The 25121-nt window shown below is 37.4% G+C and overlaps 1 protein-coding gene across 1 annotated transcript in view; it reads right to left on the bottom strand.

Moving 5' to 3' along the window:
• Positions 1 to 5060: 5060 nt before the first annotated feature.
• Positions 5061 to 25121, bottom strand: part of LOC111928062 (uncharacterized) — a 37368-nt gene continuing 17307 nt past the window's right edge. The window contains exons 7-9 of the mRNA XM_086887863.1: positions 13472 to 13584; positions 13090 to 13195; positions 5061 to 5530 (exon numbers count right to left, since the gene is read on the bottom strand). The gene's annotated coding sequence lies outside the window, so the exon portion shown is untranslated. The remainder of the gene's footprint in view (positions 5531 to 13089; positions 13196 to 13471; positions 13585 to 25121) is intronic.

Genomic DNA, 25121 nt, shown 5'->3' with positions numbered 1-25121 from the left:
CAGGAAACCTAAAGAGGTTTGTGGTCACCCTTGTAAGATGTGTTTAGTAAATGGAAATTAAGTATCTGAAAATCATCTTGCTCTAAGTGCATTACAATTCAGGCACAGGACAGATAGGGTGATACAGAGGACATTTCATCCTCCAAAATAGGATCAGAATGGGATAAACAGGTCCCAAATATGTAGACATGTGACAAAACTATAGACACACTGTAGACTAAAAAAATGCCGTGAGATGGTGTTAGCTCCACTACAGGTCTGCAGCCTAAATAGGATAGACACTTTTTCCTGCAATAAAACTACAATTATTCTGCCTTCAAAATCTCTATACAAAATCTAAGTAGGCTGCATACAACAGTTTGGCTTTAAAAGGAAGTTTTAAAGTTTCTCCACTCTTTGTTAGCTCTCCCAGTAATGCTTGGTTGAACAGGAATGAGTAAAACAAAGCAGAAAATAACCATTTCATTTCAAAGGATATACACTTTATCAGAATGTGATGTGACACAATGCTGAGTTTCATTGGATGGGCTGGCTAGAATATACTTTGCCTTGGGAGTTTCTAAAGTGAACAGAGAACACAGGTGTTTTCATCTGAAAAGAATTCATCCAGAATTCATCATGTTTAGTAATTCCATCAGAAGATGGCTCTCCTGAGAGGTAAACATCTGTAGAGGGGTGTCAGTCCCCATGCTGTTTTGTTGGGTTTTCTTTTAATATATACTTTATTGTTAAGTTTATTTAAATGAGGGTGTTAAGTTCCTGCAGAGGTCCATGCAAGGACAGTCAGACAGCTATGTTAAATACAAATTACAGGACTTATGTGCTTCCAAACCTGATGGTTTGGGACCATGAAAACACTGTTGTCAGTTTTGGCCTGCTAATACATTCTCCCCTGCAAAAACACAACCTCTTTTCACAGCCCAGTCCTGTGGATCAGCTGGTACTGGTAATCCCAAGCTGTTCTGGGAATCTACCGTTCTGAGCACTTCATATGAATTTCTATAGCTCAGGAATGACGTGGCAGTAAACACAAGAAATTCAGGGTCTGCACACAACAGTCTGGGGGGAGAAATACACAAAATGCTGTCTTATTTTTAAGAGAAGATCCCTGTTCATCCTAGACAACCTTCTGCCTTGTCTACTTGACTTCCAACACTTAGGAACTGTCTGCTCTTGTGCCCTTAGGAGGGGACGTTTATAAAGTGACCACCACTGATAGACCCCAGTACCTGCAAAAATGTTTTCCATGGGGACCTTACTCCCTAATTGCCTGAGCACCCTGAAGTCTTCTCTCCTTATTTCCAGAGCTGATGTTTTGCTGGCACTTCTCCTCCTCTCATCAAAGATTTTAAACTGAGTCGCTTCATGATCCCTGTGGCCTCAGCAGCTGCCAATCATTACTAGAGGATTGCTAGATCCTCTCTTGACAAGCAGCAGATCAAGGAGGGCGTCTTTCTGAGTCAGCTCCCTTAAAGTGAAGTTGTCACCCAAGTTTTTTAAGAATCATCTTACCTGGGCTTTACCAGCTGTGTGATGATCCCAGTTAATTTCTGGCAAGCTGAAGCCCCTCATAAGGACAAGGGAAGTTGACTTGGAAGCATCCCTTAGCTCCTCAAAGAATAATTCTTCTGCATCATCATCCTGGCTAGGAGGTCTACAGCAGACTCCCACGATGACATCCACATTATTTGTTTGTCTCTTGATTCTTAGCCAGAGGCTCTCAACTGTGCCATTGCCAACTGTAAGCTCCATACATCTTTTTCCTACTCTGACAACTCATCCTTTAAATCAACAAATGAAAAATGTCACTGGCTGATATTTTGAAACTAAAGAGACACATGCAAAATCAAAAAAACCCACGTTGTCAAAGCCCTTCTGCTTCAATGTCTTGCCTAGTTTCAAATGACACACAGTTACCAGAGAGCAACAGCAACGGTGAAGGTTGTGGGAGCATAAATAGCAGAATAAATAGTTAAATACACATGCATATCTATATACACATAACAAAAAACCACAGAGGTGAAAGAAGATAGCAAGAAATAAAAATATATACTTCCTTTAAAAGTGATATGCCAAACTTAATTAAAGAGGAAATTTAATTTTTGGAAACATTCATTATGGTATGGTTGTTGGGTTTTTTGTTTGGGTTTTTTTGTGAAGTAATTATGCCCCAAAACACTAAAACTAAATTTATTTTCATCAGTTCTATAGAGGTTAACGACTTGAAGGGAAATTTGCTTTTCCTCAATGTAACAAATACATTGCAGATCAATTATGTTGCAGAAATTATTTTTCATTTTCATAGGCTCACTATTTTAATAAAGTGAAAATTCCATTCTCATTTTTTCTTTGCCTTAGACTAAGATAAAGTTCTTGAAACATTTCCATATTTCTGCTTTAGGCAGTGAAATCTGTCATGCCTGCCCACCACAAACACAAGGCAGGACTGCTTATAAGCAGGTTATCTATAATCTATCCATACATATACCTAGGCTAATTCTTCTTTGAGGTATATCATGTCTATATGATATACCCCAAAGAATGGTGCATGTTTGATTGATTTCATGTAAACGTCTCTGTCCCTTTCCTAGAAGACACAAAGTCTGTTCAAGTGACTTACATAAAACAAAGTAACATACATGTACACCTGCTCACATCTCCCTTTTCTCAAGTGACAGTTTTATTTATTCTGTTAAATGTTTCAAAAAAAAGAAAACCCCCTCTACTGGCATTTCAAGGAAAATAAATCTTCAAGGAGGGTGTTGAATTTTCCGTTTTCCTACACAAATGTTTTCATTAAGCCATTTCTCAAAATATTCATTTGTACAGTTAGTTATTTTCCTTTATTTTAAAGATCTGTGTTGATAAATACATGTTTTATTGACCTGCATGATGAACAAATAAGACTCAGACTGTTGGTTCTGCTTCTGCTGTGAGCTTGCCACTGACAGTGAGACTACCTTGCTGCCTTTGTAGCTCTGCAACCAAAGCTAAAGGAATGTTCCTTGAGGCGAGAGTTAGAAGTGCTCTTTCAACTCAGTCCTGTATTCACCCGAGAGTTATCCTCTCCTGATTTTCCTTGAGTTTGGGTTTATTGTTTTGTTTTTCTTTTCTTTTGCCCTATCCATTCCTTTTTTCTGTTTCCCTTACAATTTTTAAGAAGTGCTGCAATGAGACATCAAGAACTTGCAGCGATTCAATTCTCTTCTCTCAAAATACAGCCTGTCAGTCAAATAATCAGGTAAATTAGACAATTCTCCTTCCTTCTGAGAACTCCTAGAAGGTCATGTTAGGTTACTAATTACCCGCATTGGAACAGCCACCAGACTGAGATCACACGGAGAGCCAGTTCTCTCCTTTCTAGTTTGATCAGAATAGTTTCTGTACAAAGCTGGTTTTCTACCTAAACTTTAGATTTCTAGAGAATTTTGTTTATTTTCAGTCCAGTGTTATTTTCTGAATGCTGAGTAACTAAGCAGGGCTTTTTATTCTCTGTAGGTTCTGAAGCAATGTGCATTTTGGACATAGAGCTTTTTAGTCTGTGCAGATGGAACCATTGTTTCAGATGTTCGTGTTTACAAATGCAGCTGAAAAAAGAAACAATAATACCCTTTTGGAACAGGGATTATTAGCATTTTGATGGCTTCCTTATCCTGGGAATAGCCCTTTGCTTTTAGCTTCTTCCTTCTCTTCTGCATCCTGAATCTGTCATTTTTTCTCCAATAATTAGAATTTATACTAAGCCATCAAGTTTAGGTTGTCAAGGCAAAAAAAGAGTAAAAATTAATTATACCATGTTCTCCCTGTGGATAAGAATAGCATATATTTACTTTATAAGTCATGTTTTTAATATTTAAATTACCAGGAACATCAGGTTGTGAAAACTGCATTAAAGGCTCTAAAATTTCAGTTTTTCTAAAGCCATAGGTAATATTCCATAGGAATAACACTAATTGTGGGAGGGGGGAAAATCCATTTGGCTATGTAAAATAAAAGCTAATAGCAATGACTTATGTCAGCAGTTAGACTTGCAAACTAGTGAGGCAGCATTCACCAAACCACAACCATGACAGGACTGCCACCAGATAAACAATAAATACTCTCAGATTCCTGATTCCAAGTATGTGATATAAGCAATAGTGAATCTATGGCTTAATTGGAGTTGATGCAATAATATCCTAATAATATTTCTGTTATTATATAAATTAATCATGATAATGTGAAGTTTTTCACTCTTATTCAGTATTTTTAGGAGTAGTGGCCAATGTCATGTATTTTTCCCTCTCATTAGTCTATTAATCAGTACAGTAAAAAATATTTTAAGGAATAACTTTAGACCTCCATGTGCCTCTTTAACAAAGGAAATATATTTCTTTCAACAGTTCAACATAGATTAGTAGATGTTAGAGGCAGAATGAGTAGGGCAAATTAAAGTATTTTCAGACAAAAGCCAGGAAATCCAAAATCGCCTCACATTTAAAAAATGTGCAATCCTAGAAGGAACAATACTAAAACTCAAACTTTCATTGTCACAGTTTTTAAGGTTCCAAAGGATGCTACTCTAACACGGTGGATGGAAAGCCTCTAAATTTTCCCTCGTAGTATACTCCATATGATTTCAAGTAACAGATGGCACTTTGCTGAAAATTGAAATAGAGCAGTGAAATAACAGCATAATTCACACCACTTTGAAGCTCTACTCTCACACCTTGTTTCTGAATTTACTAGATCCTCAGATCCTCAGGTCTAGTGAACAGAGATTTCCACAAAATACTAAGAAAACAAATAAATACCTTCTAGAAACAGATACATGTATTTTAGAAGCAGATTAGAAATCTCAGTGCTCCCATCTAACTCTGCTTCAACTCCAGGCAAGCAGGTTTGTCTTACAGAGCTTTGAGGAGCAGAGGAAGCCAAAGAAGATGGTGAAATACTGATTTTTACTAGCTTACTTGTTCTTCCTCATGAATATATTGATTGACTTGGTTCAGTGCTTCCAAGCTGTGCTTCAACACACAGCATGTTTTTCTCTTAACAGAAGACAGTGATTATGCTTAACCTTTATTTTTTTTTCCTTCTATTAATTAACACAGCCTTATCTTTCTTTTCTGCATCTACCATAGCCACTATCACTTTGCTAAGGCAAACACTTTGCTGAAACAGTTTAGCAGTTGGGTACCTAATAAATACAAAAACATGACTGAAAAGAAATGAAAGCCTCCAGAAGCATCCAGAAAGAATTAGTCATGACACACTTTCTACCATTTACAACCAATCCTGATGACATATTTGGATATCCAATTTCAATATTTCCACACTAAAAATATTTATTTTTTTAAAAAAACAGTGTATTATTTTATGCCAGGGTCTAAAAATATTTTTGTATAGAAATTGTTATAACTCTAAGCTGATCCTTTTGTCTTGGACAGCTTGCATAGGGTCTGGACAGACATACATCACGTGGAACATATATCTGTGTCTCTGTTCTGTCCAGTTCTTGGGCTCTCAGTCACTGTCTGCAGCAAACAGCCTGAAACACAGAAATTACAAAACTTTAAAGAGCAGTCTTTATCTTCTGAGGAAAAACATAAACAACAGACACTATGAAAAACATATATGAACGATGCAAATTCATAAAAAAATACAAAAAACAACATTCTGGAAAAAAATTCCATGCTTTGGAAAGCATGAGAGAAGACAGAAGGCAGTGAGCAGCTGAAATGAATAACTGCTGGAAGAGTGGGAATTCTGGCAGTTGGCGTGGGAGCCCCAACGGGAAAGCAAAGAGCCAGAAGAGACAAAAGCCCTTCTTTGCTATGCAGAATCACATTAATCTGCAGTGTTGGTTTTCAAATGACTAGTCTGTGTTTGGAGAATGAATATATATGGCTATCACTTAAATAATAATGCTCTGTGATTAGTGCAGCTTGTTATATATTCAACTACACAGAGATAAATCATGGGCTCTTGTTCCTGGGATACAGCCCCAATACAAACCCAAATATTTTCAGATGCACAAAACATCTGTGAGGATCAGTAAAGCTGACATGTTGTACCATGCTAAAATTATTTATTAATGGCAAAATGAAAAGCCAAAGAAACAAGAAGCATTGGATATACTCTAAAAAATTAATTAGAGAATATAAAGAATAGATGCTAAGCCACCCGAGAAATTAATTCTTCTCCAGTTCCCATACCTTATTTTCATTAATTAAAAATTTTAACTGTTTATACACATTCTCTAATTGTTATTTGACTTTAATTCATGCTCCTAACCAAGAAGTTTTGTGCATATTGCAGTCTGACTACATGCACAAAGAGGATAGGATGCAAAATGAGTTCTACCCTGTATCTCTTTCATCTTGTGGACTGCATTTTACCCTTGTGTATTCAGTATGCTAGCCAATAATATGAAACATTATGTTTGTGTGGGATATTTTGTGCTTGAGTCATGGGGGGTTTTTTTCCCCAAAAGAGAAGCACCAATGCTCTGAATTTATTGCTATTTTTAAAAATGACGAATGGAATACTTTAGTTTTTTCTTTTAAAAGGTAGGATTGTGAAGCAACATTTGTTTATATGAAGGCTGAATTGCAGACCAGGTGCAAGGGCTGCTGACTGCACAACTGTCCCCTGGGAAGTGCTGGATGTCTATGGGTGGCTGAGCACAGAACTTGTTCCTATCCAGGCAGTTCACATCCTGGAACTGATGTTCCAGCCATGTCCTCTAGAGAGAAAGCTTGAAAGTCTCATTGACTCTACCTCTAAGCTCACATTTATTACAACTACTTCCATTAGATCCCAATTCTTCCACCCTTTGCCTGGCTCTGTGATATTCTTTGATTCTGGGGACTGTCTCCTCTGGCATTTTTCTACAGTTCAACATTTTCTGAATTGCTGAAAGGGGTCATCGATGTCCTGCTCTGCCAAAAATCTTAATGGTCCTAAGAGGCACAATTCACTTGCAAAATTATTTCCTAGTCAGTTGAGTCCAGCAAAATGGAAAACTAATGAGACAGCTGCCCTACTGGATCACCTACACAAAGTTATCCCATTATCACTGAGAGAAGAAAAAAGCATGGGAAGACACCACTGAAATATCCATAATTAGTCATTGCCTTTGTCCACAGAGCAGGACTTAGGAATGTAAATACTTTGCTGAATTTGGGACAGTTTTGAACATCAGAACTCTTAAAGAATGGCAGAAAAAATAGGATTCATTATTTATAAGACCAGGCACTCTGGTTTTGTCCAACATCACCTAACAAAATCTGTGATAAATTTATGTGTTCTTTGTGCAGGATGTACAACTGAGTTCCACATCCAAACAGAGATGATTTAGGTGGTAAGCTGTCAAATTTCTCATCCTGTTTTCACAAAGAACAATTTATGCATTCTCCACTTTTATCTCAGGGAATATTAAGCTCTTGAAAGAGCCATGGCTTTATTCACAGTCTTTTGAAGATATAGGAAAGCTTAGAGTAAAAGTGTCTCAAAGGAATATGTTTTAAGGTAGCAGGTGTTCTGAGTACTAAACTTATTAAGTGATTTCTATTTGAATTAGACTGAAACATGGTGAAGAGCATTGCTACAGGTGTTTCCTGTTTAATTGAAGTGTGCTGAAAAATTTAAGGAGTTGAGCCATGCTAAATTCAGACTGAAATTAGAATTAGACTGGACGCCTTTTTTGTTTTTAAACTTTCCTGTATATTGGATGGTTACTTAAACAGTTTTCCTTCTGCATTCTTCAATTGCATAAGGTTGGTACCAGACATTTGAAGATGTTTCAGGTTATATTTCATTAACTACTTACATTAGAATCTTCTCACACTGAGAAATGTGTTTCATATTTTCCTATTTATTTCATCCCACCTCACAGAAGTCCTTGCTATTTTAACAAGGAAAGCAGAAATATGATTAATGCAGGCATCTAGAAAGGGCCAGGAGAGTGTAATGGAAAACTTCCAAGTACTGAGGAAGGCAAAAAGATATGTTGCTGCTCAGATTCTAAGATGCTAAGCCAGCTCCTTCTGAACTGATGATATAGTCTGGGGCAATTGGTGAACAACAAAAATGATGTTTCACAAAATTAATGCATTTTTGTACCTGCCAAATATTAAGTTTTGTGTTTCTTCAGTAAATAATTTGTTTTACTGGGACATTAGGTCAGATATTTAGAATTTTTTTCTAACGCGCAATTACAACTCAATGTGAAATGAAACAAAAAAATCCAGATGATTAAATAGAACCAAGCTGTTACATTTGATGCTTTGGAAATATGAGTATCATCTGTCACTGTATTAAAAAAAACTGTTATGAAAATATGTGCTCTCCTCAGACTTTATGCTCTGAATAAACACAAAGGATTTGAAGTTTAAGAATAAAATACCTAGCGTAATTAAAAATTATCTGTTATTGGTAGGAAGTTCATGGTGAAGTAAAGTAGGAACTCATTAAATAATCTCTGCCACTGAAGACAAGAAGGATTTGAATTTGTGATTTTCACTGAAGGATATATTTCTATCAATACAATGAAATTCCATCAATCTATTCCAGGACATTACTACTTCCTGCAAAATAGTTATGCTTACAAATGTACTTCATATTTTCTAAGCATTTTGCAATTGTGTTTTACTAGGGTATGATTCTACAATCTTTGTATGTACCAAGTTCTCACTGCATACAGAAGGGTTTTAAACGTAATGTCTTATAGAATTGGACATACTTTTAATATTGATGGAAACTGGTAGTTTCCTATTAATCATGTTGTTTCTTTCATAAATGGCTACACCAACAGGTAGGTATTATATTATATTATGATTATATTTAGATTACATAATAATGGTTATATACATATTAGAACATGCAATGGTAATTGGCATATTATTTATTTTGTTCCATTTTCTCAATTTTTTTTCCCCCACCCCCAGGTAAAAAAACCCAAATGGATGCAAGAAGAAAAGACATGATGTGAAAGAAGCAAAAATGGAGAAACAATGAAGTGGGTAATGGAGGTGAGGGACTAAAACAAAATTTAAATCTTTGTAAAGGAGGCAGGTGAGGCTGGCATTGATCCAGCTTATGGAAACAATGGGGAAAGCAACAAAACTCCTAGTTTTGTCAACTAGTAAAAATTAAATGGCTCATAGTCCCTTTCATTAAGTTACTGACTTAGGAGAGAAAGTACACAGATCACACCCTGGATTTGCTAGAAAAGTAAAATCTTAATTGTAAATAGATCTTGGCAAGTTTAGATGTAAAAGCTGAAATGGTGAATAATGATCAGCCTTTTCCTAAGGATGGCAGCATGCTGTCACAATGTTGTTTGCTGCATCCTCCTGGCTCTCTTAGGAGCCTGAAAGACAATTGCAGCCAGTTGGAAATTTCCCAGTTTCACTGGGAAACTGTCTTCTACAGTTTCCATGGGACAACAAAACAGTGGTTTTTTCACTATGGCCTTTATTCTCATAAAGAAAATTTTTAATGATTTGAGTAAGACTTGCCTTGAGTTAGTACAAAACCAACATTTTATAAATGTGTGGTTTTTTTAAACCAAATTGAACTGCAATTGTCATTCAAGTAGATGTAGGAGCTTCACCAAAAATCGTCATAAACACAGAGTTCACCAGAACACTAACCTACAAATCCTTTAACCAAGTGACTGAGAATCTGTTGACAGTATGGGAAGCTCATGCTGAGATTTGTGCACTGCCTCAGTTGGAAAGAACTGAGATGGATGCATTATGAATGCATTCCAGCAAGGAATCAAAGGCAGGTGTCTCATGCCATGATCTCCAGGCTGAAGGTGGAGCAAACACTTCTGGAAGTCGATTTGAGGCTCAGGACTCAAGGACCTGCAGCTTTATTTCCAAAGGACAGGTGTGTTGAGCTTGGTGACAGTTACTGTAAGCCTTTTGATCTGTCACAAAACAAGTGTGAAGTCTGAAACATCTCAAGTGGATTCTAACTGGAATTGCCATCATCTGGCCGGATTCAACTGTTCAGCACTTCTTCCCTGATGGGCAGAGATTCAGGATGGGAAACTGAATACTATAATCCATACTAACTCACCCTTTCCTACAAAGTCCTGTTGCTACCTAACATCTCAGGAGAGACCTGCCTATATGCCAGTGGCATGGAATACATGAAAATAAAATCGCGTGCTCCAAACCTGAGCTAAGAAAATAAAATCCAATTCTGAAACCAGTGGTTGTTCTGAATGCAAAACCATCCTCCAACAGCATAAAAAACATGTTTGAACAATACTGCAGAGCCCAGTATCATATAATTGGATGATGTGGGACAATATTATTTTTAGACAAAAATTTCAAGAAATGTGAGAAGAAGCAGAGATATTAATAAATACTCAGTGTTGGCTCAGTCTCATTCCCATGAAGATTGATGTAATTTTTTCAGTAATATTAAAACTATTTAAGTGATATATACTTTGAATATCTACCCAAAGTCCCTGGTGAGATGGAAGCAAGGAGGACTAGTATATTTTCAGTGTGTTCATATACTGAAGTAAGTAACATTTTATTGAAATAGGCTTCTATATTCAACATATTTTGTATCTTTTTCAGGACAGTATATTTTAGTGGTAGTATATATGAGCTTAGACTTTCATTTATTGCCTGAGCACATACTTCTGAAGTTGAACTGTCAACAGGAAAACAAGAACAATTCCCATAAATCACTTCAAACCCAAAGAACAGATGGCATTGAGAAGCAGCATCACAGCCTGCCATTCCCTGAGGTTTGATGAAGGTCCTGTAGCTCTCCATGGAAAGTAATTTTATTTTGTTCACTTTATTCATTAGGTCTATAAATCTATATTTTAAAAACCTGCCCATGAGTTTGGTTAATTTCATTCAATCTTGAATACTTTTTGAATCTGTTGCATTTATACTGGTCTAAGCTGGAAATCAGAGGCAAAAATCTCTTTATGTAATGGATAGTATTATTAGCATTTTTTGCTGGCATTAAAGGTTAATTATTCATATGTTGTCTGTATCCTATAATAAGTCAAATCATGCTATATAGCATACCTACTGCTATAACAATATATATATATAACAGTGTATGTATATATATATATATATATATATATAAAAGTATATATATGTACAGCAACAACAAAAAGTTCTGTACAACTGCCATTTTGAAACTGATTAGCTATCACTGGAGAAACCTTATTCCAAATTCTTGATTTGCATTACTGGGGAAAGTGTGAAATATAGGAAAAACTCAGAAGAGGGATCTTATACTCTGTTTGTCTGAATTTTTACATCTCTTTCATAAGCAGTGTCATCTTTTTCAACAGCATCTCATTTTCCTGAAATGAGGTGCTCATTCTTGTCTTCAAAAAGATGAAACCTAGGGAAGTGGTTAACTTACACTTCAGAAGTCAGTGATAGAATGAGAATGCATTTTTCAGATTAATTTCCTTTAATTTCTTACATCTGGCATAGAGCTTAGAAGCACACATTTCTCTATAGATTAGCTATCCCCCTATAATGTGCTTTTCTTTATGTATATGAAAGGAGAGTGAAATTACCATCAACATCTTTATATGAGTAATTGTACCTTTGCGCAGATCTGATACAAAAGCCTTAGAAGGTATTTCATCTATTTTTTATGACTTTGGGAATTTTTAAGGTTTTGCCGGTTATATCAAAACCTTGAGAAAAGTTATTTCCTAATCCCCTGCTTTCAAAGTCATTATTTAAGCAACATCCCCAACATTTCAGTAATTAAGGAAGGGAGCTTTTATAGCGATTTGCAGTACAGCCTTTATAGATGAGGGAGCAGGAAAGCTATCTCTTTCTGTCACTTCTGTGCTGAGTCTTTAGTTTCCTTCAGTGCTTTCCGTGAAATAGGTTTTAGAAATCAGCTGTAATTTCCCTGATGTACCATATCAGCAACCAGACAGAACTGCAAAGAATTGATCGGATGAAAGTAAATGAAAATAAAGAGAGTACGAGAACCCAGCTGGGATGTATCTATTATTTCTCTTGCACAACAGAATCTGTTCCATGTTACTTTTTAATACATTTCTGGGACAGAATTTCTTTCTGTAGTATCAGAGTGAATAGTGCAGACTTTCTCCAAGAACTTCAAAAAAAGAAAGAAAAGGCTTTTACATTCATCTTTTATAAAACATGAACAGAATGTACAGATCACAATAGCCGAAAATAACATATACTCTTGAAGAAATATGTAATTTTCATCCTACACATATGTCACTTTCAAACCAGAGAGAAAATCTTCATGAAAGAACGCCAGATTGTTCCAACTGATGTCTTCTCAGAGAGCTTCACTTGAAGGGAAAACCTCAAACAACATTTACTTAACAACAACACCCTCGAAAGCTAACAAATCTCGCCTGCACTAAGGAAGAGCAACAAGAAACAGAGTCTGATCATTATGAAATTACATGAATACAAAACAGTGGGAAAGTTATTTTAAAAGGAGCTTGTGCTTTTCATATATTGGCTCTTTAACTTTCACTGGGAAAACAGATGGCCTATGTAACTGGTAGGAGGCAAAGGAAATGGAAGGCATATTGGAAAGGCTTGGAGAATAGCCAAAATAAAAACTGTCATTTTGATACCATAGAGTTGAAATGTAGTCCATATAGCAATCACTTTATAATATTTAGCAGATGGCCTGGCTTAGACTGAATTTCAAGACCTGGAACATTGTAAGCAATAGATCAGACCAGGTATATATTCTTTTGATAGGAACAGTAGACATGCACTTTTCAGGTGACATTTGCTTCTTGAGCTCAGTATCCAACCCACTGACTTTCACACCCAGGTGAAACATCTTGGCTTAGTGCAGAAGACACAACTTCTGAAATGAATTTTTCTTGTGAAGATGTTAAATGTTGGTAGTAGTGTCATACAGGTGGTCTTCAGAAAAGAAACAATGGATAAATCTAAATCTAAAAAGCAATCAATAAGATGACTCAGCAGTCCAGCTCACTGTGGCACATTTTTCTTTCTTTTGCTTTTCATATTCTGGTTTGAAGTCTAATGAGTTTAAAAGACATGCATTCTAAACAAAACACGTTTATCTAATAGGTACCTGCTCCAAAGATAGCCAGTTCCCTGTATGTCTTCTGTGAAGGCATCCATCTCTCTTGATACTGCTCAAGTTCTCTGTAGCCTTTCTGTTGACTGGGTAAAAAGGTCTGTATGTATACATGGATGGGTTATATCAATCTGTCATTATTACTTTATGACTTAAATAGGCTATAAAAAAATAAGTAAGCTCTGATCAAAAAATTATGAGGATTTATATGGCATATTTTTCAATACTTTATTAATATCCCTCTGCAACTTTAAGTCCAGTACCACTAAGGAAACAAGAGGGTTATTTCTTCTTTTCTATTAGTCAATCTGTGTTTCTTCTCTAAATAATATTTTCTGTGTCTTAAAGAACAGTATTAGTTCAAACACCCACTTGCCTTCTTCCCCTGGATCAGAAAGACTAGGGTGAACAGTAGTCTCACATTTACTCCAAAGATGATAAAGACTCACATCCAGTAAACTTGTTTCTTGGTGTTATCATCAATCACATCTGTGAGGAAATAAATTTATTTCACAAATATGTCCATGTCCCATAAAAAAAATACAACTGATCAAACTTTTTTTTCTAGGTATCAAAAGATGAAGTTCAAGGAAGATTTACAAAATACATCCCTAATTCTAATCTATGTGCAATATCTTTATTTGAGACAGTTTAACTGTGCCTGAGGAAGACAGATAAACAGTATTCCAGGTTGGATACAATTATTAATTCTTTCAGATATTTATCTGAGTTATCATAAAGCAGCACATACTCTTCAGCTTAATGCAGTTTTCTACTGGGAGACATCGTTATGTTTTTACAAAATGTGCCTGGAATGAAGGAGCAATGTGACACAGAAAGGAAGCAATGTTGAGACATAAATAAATTGAGAAAATGAATGAGAAAGAAAATTTCTGGGGAAGAAGGTGATGAAGCTATAAATATAAAACAAGTGAATAAAAGAAAAGAGTTCATTTTTCAGGGTGGCAATTAGAAAGAAGGAAAATGCTGTCATTTCGGAATTAAGAGGAGATTTAATCTGACAGCTCAATTCTCAGATAAAATACAGCCACCACTATAAGGCACAACATTTGTTCAATGCACGAATTATTAGGAGCGAAGTTCAGATACAGATGCTAAGTAGTTCCTGAAGATTTTTTTAATGAGCTTGAACTTTTCAAGACATGTCATCTGTTTTATTTGCTGCCAATGGTAACTGTGATTTTCATCTTGCATCGAGTTTGATGTTTTTGAGGATAGACTTTCAGAAGAGTTCTAATACACAAAAGTAAATATAAAAGGCTAAACTTTAAGATGGATTTTTCTTCCATCATTTTGCCAGCTGGTAGAGAATTTTCTTACTTTAAAATGTTTGTTTCTTCCATATCTTCCCCATTATCAATACAAGTAACTGACTGCTGGCAATATAGAACTGCAGGCTGGAGCACATACAGCACAAAATCCAGACTGAGCCCCTAGGGACCCTCTGGGACCTATTTTGGTCCTATGTTTTAAGCAAAACAAAATATAGAAAATGTGCATTTCAGGAGCATGGCATATGGCATAGGACTCGGGCACCTTGCCAGCATCCAGATTTCGGTTTGGATGTGGCCATTATGTTCTGAGGGGAAAGGATTTTATGTGTATGTTTGTAAAATAAACAGAGTAAGGATTGTGTCCAAGGATGTTAGCTGATGTGTGTTGAGGAGCCAGCATCCCCTGGAAGGGAATGCTCACCCCTCAGACCTGTGTACCTTTCCTCTGCTAAAGATATATCACAAGGCAGCAAGGTCACACCTCTGCTACGTTTTTTAAATTTCAGACAAGCAAAGGTACCTTTATCACATACTTAACTAAAATCAATTAGAAACAAAACAACCCAGAGGGCAAATATGGTACCACATCTGCAGTAAAGATGAGCAAAGTCTAGAACATTATCACATAGTTTGACATCAGTACTGCCAAAAACAACAGACCAAATGATAAGGGAATTAATCTGGAAACACAAGGCAGACAACAGCTAAATAAACAGCAACAGCATGGGCCTGCAAAGGTCAGGTTTTCCCTCATAAACCTAAATGACTTTTTTGTTCACACCCTGGAAAGAAGGACCAAGCAGAGAGGTGATACAAACCAGCCAGCAGAGACTGGTAGAGTAAACTTCAGAAAGACCCAACAAAGACAGGCAATTAGATAATATACCAGCATATTTTTTATACATATATATACAGATGGCTTTTGAGGTACAAATACCTTGCTGTGTCACTGTGAAGAACTCAGTAGACCCTAAATTAACTTAAAAAAACTCAACCCTCAAATTAAGGATTATTGATTACATTCTGCTGCTACATACAACAGCTATATTCAGCCTTTCTTCTTATTGTTCATATATCTACACCCAACATAAGGAGAAGTTTCATTTTGACATAATAAAGAGACATTTTACAGTTAGGACAACTATTCATTAGAACAACCTACCCAGGGATGTGGTGGAGTCTCTGTTAACAGAGATTTTCAACTGGAGAGGTGCTAGATAATCATCTAGACTCCCTTGCCCACAAATGTTGGAATGGATGATTTTTGAGGTTTCTTCCAACATGGGTGTTTCATCATTCTAAGATTTTTTTGCTCACATGCTTTTAATTAAATTTTACTTTAACTCAATTACTTCCAGCATAGTAGTGATGTTTTCTGCTTAAAATTGTAATTATTCCCCAACTTTTCCTGACATTTCAACATTTATTAGAAGAGCAACTTTAGAATATGATCCTGTCAAAACAGACATCAACTGACTGAAATATATTTGACTTCAGTACCTGCCCTGTTATTAACATCTCTCTCAATCTGAGGGAGCTTGGAGGAAATAATCCAGATACTCCCTATATAAGTATCAATCACCTCATTGTCACCTCATTGAAAAGTCATTTCTTCAGAGTAATATTAATGTCCTCTGCTGGCTGTCCACTCTCACCTGAGCACAGACTGGCCTCAAAAAATGAGCAGCACTTGTTTCTGGTAAGTGGGCAGTTGCTTCAGCCAACAGATCAGCAAGACCATCCTGGCCATCCATTCCCTCTCCCCTTTCCCACCATTTATTGTTCACTCCAGAGTTGGCACAGAAGGCTGCCTTTCAGCAAGGACAGAAGCAGTCTGCCACCACACTGAACAGTGTAATCCCTGCCTTGGCTGTGGTGCTTGACCAGCTGCAGCAGTGCCCAGGGCTGGTGGGTGTTTCATAGCTGCCCAGCTCTGCCAAGGCCTACTCCTGCCTGGGTCTGAGGTCAGGACTTTTCCTCAGTCCCAAAATGATGTTAAGGCATCTATTTATTGTGTGCAAGCACAGCTGTGGAGAAGATGACACACTGATTGAGAGCTCAGTGTTAGCCTTATATCTTATTTGACTGAGTACAAAAATTTCTAATAGTCACATGAGGTTTACTGAGCTTTGTTGTTACCTTTCCTTGATGTTTGACTCTTAAAATGTGTAGTGCTCTCCAATGAATTCCCCTGCTAATATCTGTATCTAAAGTCACCTTCAAAGTACTGGGAGGAGATATGTTTTAGGAGGAGGTCAGGGAGCTCTTAAAGCTATGTCTGCCAAATAAATGTTTAGACAGCATAAGATAGGCTGATCTGAGCCTTCCAATTTCTAAGTGCAGATAAACAAGATGTCATAATAGCTGTCATGTGAAATATGACTTGGGTGTGATAGAAACATCCAAACCTGGAGAGCCTTGCAATTTACTGAAAGGTTGGGTTAACAGTGAAAGAAAATAAAATCACTGGAAACATCACTTTTCCTTTACAGCTAGATCTTTTGCAGTGTTCCTGAACAAGGAACACTGTGGCTGAGAAGGGTTTCTGCTCAGCTGCATTCACAACATCTTCTGGGTGCGTGAGGAATGCCTGGGTAGCTCTGCACTGAGGACATTAAAACATAAGTGTCACTACAAGCATAGCAAAAGGATTTGTAATGCCATGAAGCTACAAATATAAGAAAATATGAGTTTTATCTTGGACGTATTTGACTCTCTTTAGTCAAATCCTTCTTTTGAAGCCTTATGAAATAAGTATACAAGGTCTTGTAAAATTTCTCTTCATGGGTTTTTAATGGAGCAGTGAAAAATACAGTGACTACAATATTAAAGGATATACTTGACCTCTTTACTGGTAATGAATCAGTGTGAGTGTTCAGGGCATAACAGCAGAATCAGACCAAAATCTTTTGCCCTGTTTCTCACGTAATGCCACCTTCAAAACTACACTAACATAACAGCCCCTTTTTGAATTTGCTGACATCAGCCTCCCTGACAGATGGGTGTCTGGACATATGGATGATGGATAGCTTATATATCAAAAGGCAGTGATCATTCTAGCTAAGAGCTCCATGCATCATCCAAGTTTTGCAGAAATGGCATAAATCCTTTTGTCCTCATTGTAAGCAGACTGATCATGTGTCAGAGATCAATGAGGGGATTCATCCAGGTAGTTTCACACTTCCACAGTTTCTGTGAGAATTCTGTTAGTTATTTGAAACTGGTGCCTTATGAAGGAGGAAAGAAGAAGGCTGGCATTTGAGGCAGTTGTCTGATAATACATTTCCATATGCTGCAATCTCTTGCCATACAGTGAGGAAGAGAATGTCTGTCTAGATGATCTTCTCAGAAGCATCAGCATTTTCAGATGAGAATTTTCAGAAGATTTGTTTCTTCTATTTATTGCTGGCAACACTAAGACAAAAGGTGCTCAACAGACTGAATATGGCATTCCTTTCCAGAAAAAATCTGCTTTTTTTCAAGTGTCCATTTGGTTCCTCCAGAACTATCCATTTCTGAGAACAAGTATGATTGTGCAGTCCATTCTCTAGTACTAAAAGAAATGTATCAGCACTGTGATCTGTCCTTGGTTGCAGGAAAAGTCTCAAGGAGCTGAGGTATGTTGTAAATCCTTAAACAAGAAAGGTAATTCTCTCTTCCAGACACTGACCTGTCTCTTTCATGATCTGAACTGTGCCCTTGTGTACAGTTTTATGTGCCACCTTCTGAGCTGGTTAAGATATGATTATTTCATTTTCCTCTAACTTTTTCTGTAGAAATTAATTAGCAGTGTCATCACCATATGAAGTTGTATTTTTGTGTTTTTGTTTTCTTTTTTTTAATTTGTTTTTAAGAAAACAATTATGATGCAGAAAGCTGATACTAACTAATCAGTAGCAAGGTTCTGAATGTCCAAAACTCCTATGGAGAGCAGACTGCAGGCTGGTTTTTCAAGGGCAGAGCTACATTATCCCCATTACCTGCATTCAGTCAAATACTTAGGAGAGATAATAAGTTTTCTTGTTGGATGTGGCCGTGAGAGAGACTTGTGAATGCTCTGCCCTTGACAGCACAATTAAGGGCACACCCATGTGCAGTAAAATCAGGTTAGGATGATCCTGAGCTCACATATTTTCGGTCCTGCAGCAGTCATCCTTCAGGACTGAGGCATTCAGACTCAGAAGCTCAAGCTGCAATGCTAGTTGAAAAATATTTATGCAGCACAAAACCAACCTTAACGACTAAGGATTTCTGTTTTCTGCTGTTTTTTTCAGAATACAAGGTATTTTAATAAAACTGGAAAGGGCAAAGCTTCCTTCTCACCTTTAGAGTGCTGGTCAGGACTGGAATCCCAGCAGAGGTCACAGTCTGCCTTACAAACTTCCCAGTGATACACCCCCCTTTTTCCAGATTGTTGGTTCTCCTATGCTGGGAGACTCGACAAAAAGCCCAGAATTTCCAGGCACACACACAAGCCCAGCAACAGCTGAAATAAAGACAGCTAAATACTAGTACCTCTGTATGTGATCCCATAGCAATTTCTTTATGGGTCTTCTAACACCAGTGATCTGGGGTAAACTGCCCCTTTATGCTCCCAGAAAGCTGAAACTTTTAATTTAACCCAAACTATGTAATTATCCACATAAAAACAGGAGCTTCAACGTCTGGGGTTTGTTTGTTTGCTTGTTTGTTTTAAAAAATTAACATGGTCACTCAGCAATTCTCAATTTATGTACTCAAACAAAACAGAGTAAAGAATGCTGAGCACCAAGCTGTCCATTGTTTTCATCTGTGATTTGGGAAAACACAGTAGAACCTATGTAATTTAAAATGTAAAGCTTCCAAACACAGGAAGAGTGTGAAATCTTTTGGAATGGTTTGTCCTTTACAAAAAATCTTGAGAATTTAGCAATCTAAATACATCCTAATAGGACCAGATTTAGTGCAAGTTAATCTCCTTCCACTGCTTCTACCATCCCATTTTTTGTTGTGTGGAAAGGCTAAAAGATTTGCTGTAGCAAGCTTTTTTTAAACGTGCAGTAATTTGATAGCAGGGATAACCTCCAAGCCCTCTTGCTCTACAGAGACCAAGTTCTTACAATCCATTATCTGTCAAACAATTTCTAAGTGCTGCCAAGCAACTACTGTCTCATTTTGTCTAGCCAACAGTCAGACACAGACACCATCTGCATCTGTTCCAAGTAATGCATATGAGACAGCATCAGCTTTGCTTAACTCTTGCCCTTAGTAGGTGAACCATGTCATGTGCCATCATTTATTCAAGTCACCACATAAGGAAAAAAAAAAATCACAGCTCTCTGTCGATAAATCAAATCTGTTAAATTGAAAACCCAGGAAGTGAATCACTGGCATTGAAACTTCATGGTTCCCAAATGAAATGCTTCATTTTTCAATGCCTCTAATGGGCATAGTAATTTCGTATTTCACAGGCTGTAGTAGATTCACCAGCTAAATTAAAAACACATATTGCTGAACTGTGAATGACAATAAAAATATTGGCACTACAAGACTGAGGAAAAACATACTGTCTTTTTCTAGACAGCATCTGAACTCTTGCTCTAAACAACTGAATTGATATTCTTGATTGTTCATGTACAACCAATCTATGCAGGAGCATAGATCTTGTATGAACTAAAGAAGAAAAGAAACCAGCTTTGCTTTTAAAAGAATACATTATTAAAGGATATCAACTTCTAAACCATTTCTCTGTGGTGATCAATAAGCTGATCATTCATATGCTTACCAGTGCTAGAGAAAGCCTATGCAAGTTATTAGAGCAAGCAGTAACCAGATGTCCAGGGCTACATACAGGTACACCTATAGATTGTTTAGTCAAGTTCATTACAAAACTATGCTCAAAATCAACAGCATTAAGCAATGCTTGAGTCACAGGAATTTTGAAAGTGACACAGTGCAAGGCATGAGGGGTCCATTCCCTTGTGTAGCTTTCTTGTCTTGGTGGTGCAGGCTGGATTCCCATTGTTTGAATCAGTTCCAAGCTCTCAAAAGTGCTTCTCCATGCTCACTCATGAGGGAATTGACCTGTTTTATGACTTCTTAGATGACCCTTCACAGATTTGGCATGATTTTTAAGTGATCTTTTTCCCTGCCAATTGGCATAACAACATGCCTGCTCAGTTTTAAAAGATATATTATACTGATAAAAAAAACAACAACTAAAAGCAGGATTAAAACCACACACAAAATCAGTACAAGAACAGTATAAAACTATAAAGGTGATAAAATTAGAAACAAATCATTGTTTTGTACACATATACATATATACAAATATTCTAAAACTGTTCCATCCTAACTGTATCAATACATGCATTACCAGCCTTGAAAGTTTACATTGGTAATATCATAATACTTAGGATTACATTGCTTAATAAATTAGATGTTCCACTCTCCCTTTGCATGTCACATTTTTTCAATCTTGAATTCAAAGAACTAGAGGGATGTGAAGTATCTCATTTTCCAGACTGAAGTTCAGATACAAGTGTGGTCCTGTCTTGAAGGTGCCTACTGTAACCTGAGCATCTCTCTTACAAAGAAAGTTTGAGGGAGCTGGGCCTCCGGTCTGGAAAAGACAGAGAGGACCTCATCAGTGTGCAGAAGTATCTGAAAAGAGGATGTCAGGGGATGGATCCAGGCTCTTCTCAGTGCTGCCAAGCAATAGGATAGAGGCAATGGGCAGAAACTGATGTACAGGAAGTTCCACCTGACTATAAGGAGGAACTTTACCGTGCAGGTGACTGAGAACTGGAAGAGGTTGCCCAGAGAGGCTGTGGAGCCTTTCTCACTGGAGATATTCAGGAACTGTCTGGACAGCCTGTGCCCTGTGCTCTAGGATGAACCTGCCTGAGCAGGGGGTTGGTCCTGATGATTGCTGTGGTCCCTCCCAGCCTGACCTGTTCTGTGACTCTGCAAGAGCAGAGCGCTGTTACAAGATTCACTCAAGCCAGTAATGGGGACAGTACAAATTGGAATCTCCTGATTCTGCTGGCATAAAAATGTATGTGTTGCCCTACTGTGCATTGGTCAGAATTCAACAGTTTACTTTTTTCTGACAAACCATTAAAAAAAAAATAGATTTTTGTTGCCATATCTCATATTCTTTAATGCTGATGCTATCAGAAGAAAACTATGTAAACAAATTTAAGGTTACAGGGGAAGAAAAGTCACCCCCTTCTCACTTCATTTGGTAAAGTAATTCTTGAGTAGTGACAGTACTTCTAGAATTCTAGAGAACTAAAAAAAAATGCTAGCCTGCAATGCTGTGACTCAGAAAAGCCTCAGGTGTCACATAATACTTGTGACAGAGAAAGCAAGTTCCTACAAGTGTGATACTCAAAATACTAGTGGGACAGCACTATTTTTAGGATATCACCCAAGTAGCATATGGCAGACTTTAAATTTCTATTTATATTGAATGTATTCAGCTAACATAGCCAGGGAGTGAAACCTAGAGAAGTAACCTTGGGAGAATGATTTAGGCCCATTTATTACAGACATGGTGAATTGAGGTTTTCTGTCTCCAAAAAGACTGAGTGAGTACTGCAGAGGGTACTATTGCAGGCAGGAAAAATGGATCTCTATAATCACTGTTTGTCTGGCTGCAGTTAAAACTAAAGAATCATGTATCAGTTTCATTAGTAATTTTCTCACCACAATCCCTAAATAAGGTATTTCTGGGCATTTGTACCATATAGCCCCACATGCAAATTCCATAAGAATTTCAGCAGGACCTGGGAGCTTAGCTACTCACAGGAGTAGTAAGTAAGGACAGCCACAGCTTAATGCATTTTTAGGCTTAAAATGAAGAGGTCTAACAAATTTTGGATTATACAGTTCCTGTGGATCATTTGATTGATAGCAAATAAGAAAAAAAAAATCTCTTCTAGATGCCAAAGCACTTTTGCAGTTTGAGTTTCTAAAATAAGGTTGCATCATTGTGTAAAGTACCAGGCAACAACAATTTTTCTGGTCTTATGATAAGGTAGAAATTTTTCTTTGCACATTTATTAAACTGTGTGCCACACCTTCCTCCTTGTACCATTCCTAATTCAAAGGAAAGCACCTCAAATTTAATGATTTTTCCTCTCCATGTTACATAGTCATTAAGTCATTATATGTATTCTAATATGTGACCTTAAATAGAACTTCTAGGCAAAAATTCTGAAAACAACTAATCTGACTTTTCAACTCTGAATTTGTGAACACTTTTCTACTCCATACATTTATAGCTCTCCATTTTCCTCTGTCATTTATGGCCCTACTGCTTTAGAAGTCCTACCTGAAGAAGAATTTTAAGATTATCTGAGGAGACTGGACCTGAGCTCCAAATCACCTTCTGCGTTGTGTACCCACCCTGCATGCAAGCAGCTGCTGCCCCTCAGCTGCAGCCACTGCCAAGTTCCCTGTCCTGCCCTGCTGCAGGCAGGTGGATGAGAGATGGCCAAGCAGATGCTATCCAAACTGGCCCCTCGAGAGCAGGCAGGGAAGGCTCCATGTCAGCCCTGCTGTTTTTCTCGGTGCTCAACAGTAGAGAGGGGGAGACAGCATCAGGATCACATTGCTGCAGCTGCTCTGAGCTCCCAGTCAGGCCAGGACTCACGTCTATGCTCACATATCTTGGGATTGTTTTTTTTAAGTATTGAAGGTCTGTTGTCTGTACTGATGTAATGCAAATCTGCAGAGTACCAGGGCTCTTTTCTGAAGCAAAGACCTAACAAATATATACTTAAAGTCTTTTAAGGACAATTTCTACACTGAAACTCAAGTTTATTATTTTCTTAGCACTAGACACTGGGTAAGACCTTTCATCCCCATCACTCATTCCTGACCTATGCTGCAGATTCATCTATTTTAGGGGAATGATTCTCTGGCAGTACTGTTAATGAAACCTGTTAAAAGAGCTAAATAATACAGGTTGAGTGAGCCAGGAAGAAGTAATATTTTGGTTTTTCTTTTACTTTCTAAATTGATCATTTAGCAATCTGAGTACAATCAAGGACTTTAATCAGCCCAATTGAGGGAACTGATACCATCTCAGAAGTGATAATGAAAAAGTCTTTGGAACTTCTTAAACTAGGTTAGTTACCAAAAGAGTTGTAACATGGATCTGCAGTTTCTTTAATGTTTCTGTACTATAGAATGAAACAGTGTCTCAGACAAAAATCATGGATAAAACAGTAATTTATATTCATAGAGTTTTATTATGTCTTTGTAGATGTGTGTCAGTCACTCACTGATCCCTATAAATTACATTTCAAAAAGCAGTTGGGCATGCAAATAGGTTCTCTGAGGGCAACTAGAAGCACACCTTACAGATGGCATTAAGTGAAGCAAGTAAGGCAGCTATTACTAAAGAAATAACTAGTTTTTAACTGTAATATGATCCACCTCTACATGCAAAGATATGTTAGATTGCTGTGGCTGAAAGCTGCAATGCAAAAAAGCAAATTGAACACTTTCTATTTTGAGATTTAAATGTACATATTCTTGTAGCAGAATGACATCTTCTGTCCCAGAAGTCTGAAAATGTCTTCTGTTTTTTCTGCTGTGTATGCCACGGGATTAACCTGAATAATCCCATAAAAACACTAAAATGCTCCTATTTCCTGCAGTGTTACCAGTATATACTGGTGTGGAACTGCCCCTCGGCAGACCCCAAGTGACAAGGATACAGCTTGTATCCTTAGGCAATAGAGCTCCGAACTCCTTTCCCTCACTTTACTGCTGCCCTCTTAGGACCTGTACCTGCAAGTGGAGATTCTTTCTGATCATATTTCACAGTCCTCTCTTTCATCCAGAACATGTCTAACCTGTGATTAACAGTTCCCAGACATCTTCATTCATGACATTACTGTTTATAGGCCATTATTTTCAGGTGAGCCCAGATCACAACCTGGCTACCAAAAGAGGTCAGAGAGTCCAGTTTTGGATGCAGCACAACACTGCTCACTCTGTGCTGTAAAAGCATGAGCTTTACACAGCAATAACCCTAAAGACCACATGAAATGGCAAGCTGCTCTCTAAAGGTCCTTCATAAAACAAAATATTTCTATGCAATTCTCTTCTTCAGTATATGATGGAACAGTGCAGAAATGCCTGTGAGCTGAACTCAGATGTCTGGCTTAGAAATACACTTTGTTCAAGTGCCCGAAATTCCATGAAGTGAGAGAGGAAGAATCCCAATAACTGCAGGAATCACTTTGTACTGAAGCCCCAAACTAAATAATATGCAATGGGGTCCATGGCACGATCTCTCCAGCAAGGCAGAGGTAAGGCCTGAAGTTAAGATGCAACTTGAATAACTCTGGGCAGGGAGTGTGAATGTGTACAGTGCTTCTCAATGCTAACTGAACTATAATTTAGAACTGGCATGGCTGACAGACAGAATGGGAAGGTGTAATAGCAGCTATACAATATTTTTTTAGATTCTCAATTGCATGCAGTCCCTGTAAGTAAATTTTTTTTTTCAATTTTATCTCCTTACTTGCTCATTCAATTCTCTTTCTCAAATATTTTCTGAGCTCTTATCTTGCTACCCTTTCAGTCCTTCTAAAATGCTGTTGCTATGTAGGTGCTGCACTGGGACCAGACTTTCAAAGTTGCTCCCTACATTCCTACAGTCCCATTTGTTTCTTTGCTTTCTTTCTTGCTTTATACAAACCACTATGCATATAATGTATTATTCTATTCTTC

The sequence above is a fragment of the Cyanistes caeruleus genome, chromosome 5 (assembly GCF_971803275.1).
Source record: "Cyanistes caeruleus chromosome 5, bCyaCae1.hap1.1, whole genome shotgun sequence".
NCBI classification, from domain to species: domain Eukaryota; kingdom Metazoa; phylum Chordata; class Aves; order Passeriformes; family Paridae; genus Cyanistes; species Cyanistes caeruleus.
Note: the sequence above shows the minus strand (reverse complement) of the source record. Positions and strands in the feature narration are given on the sequence as shown.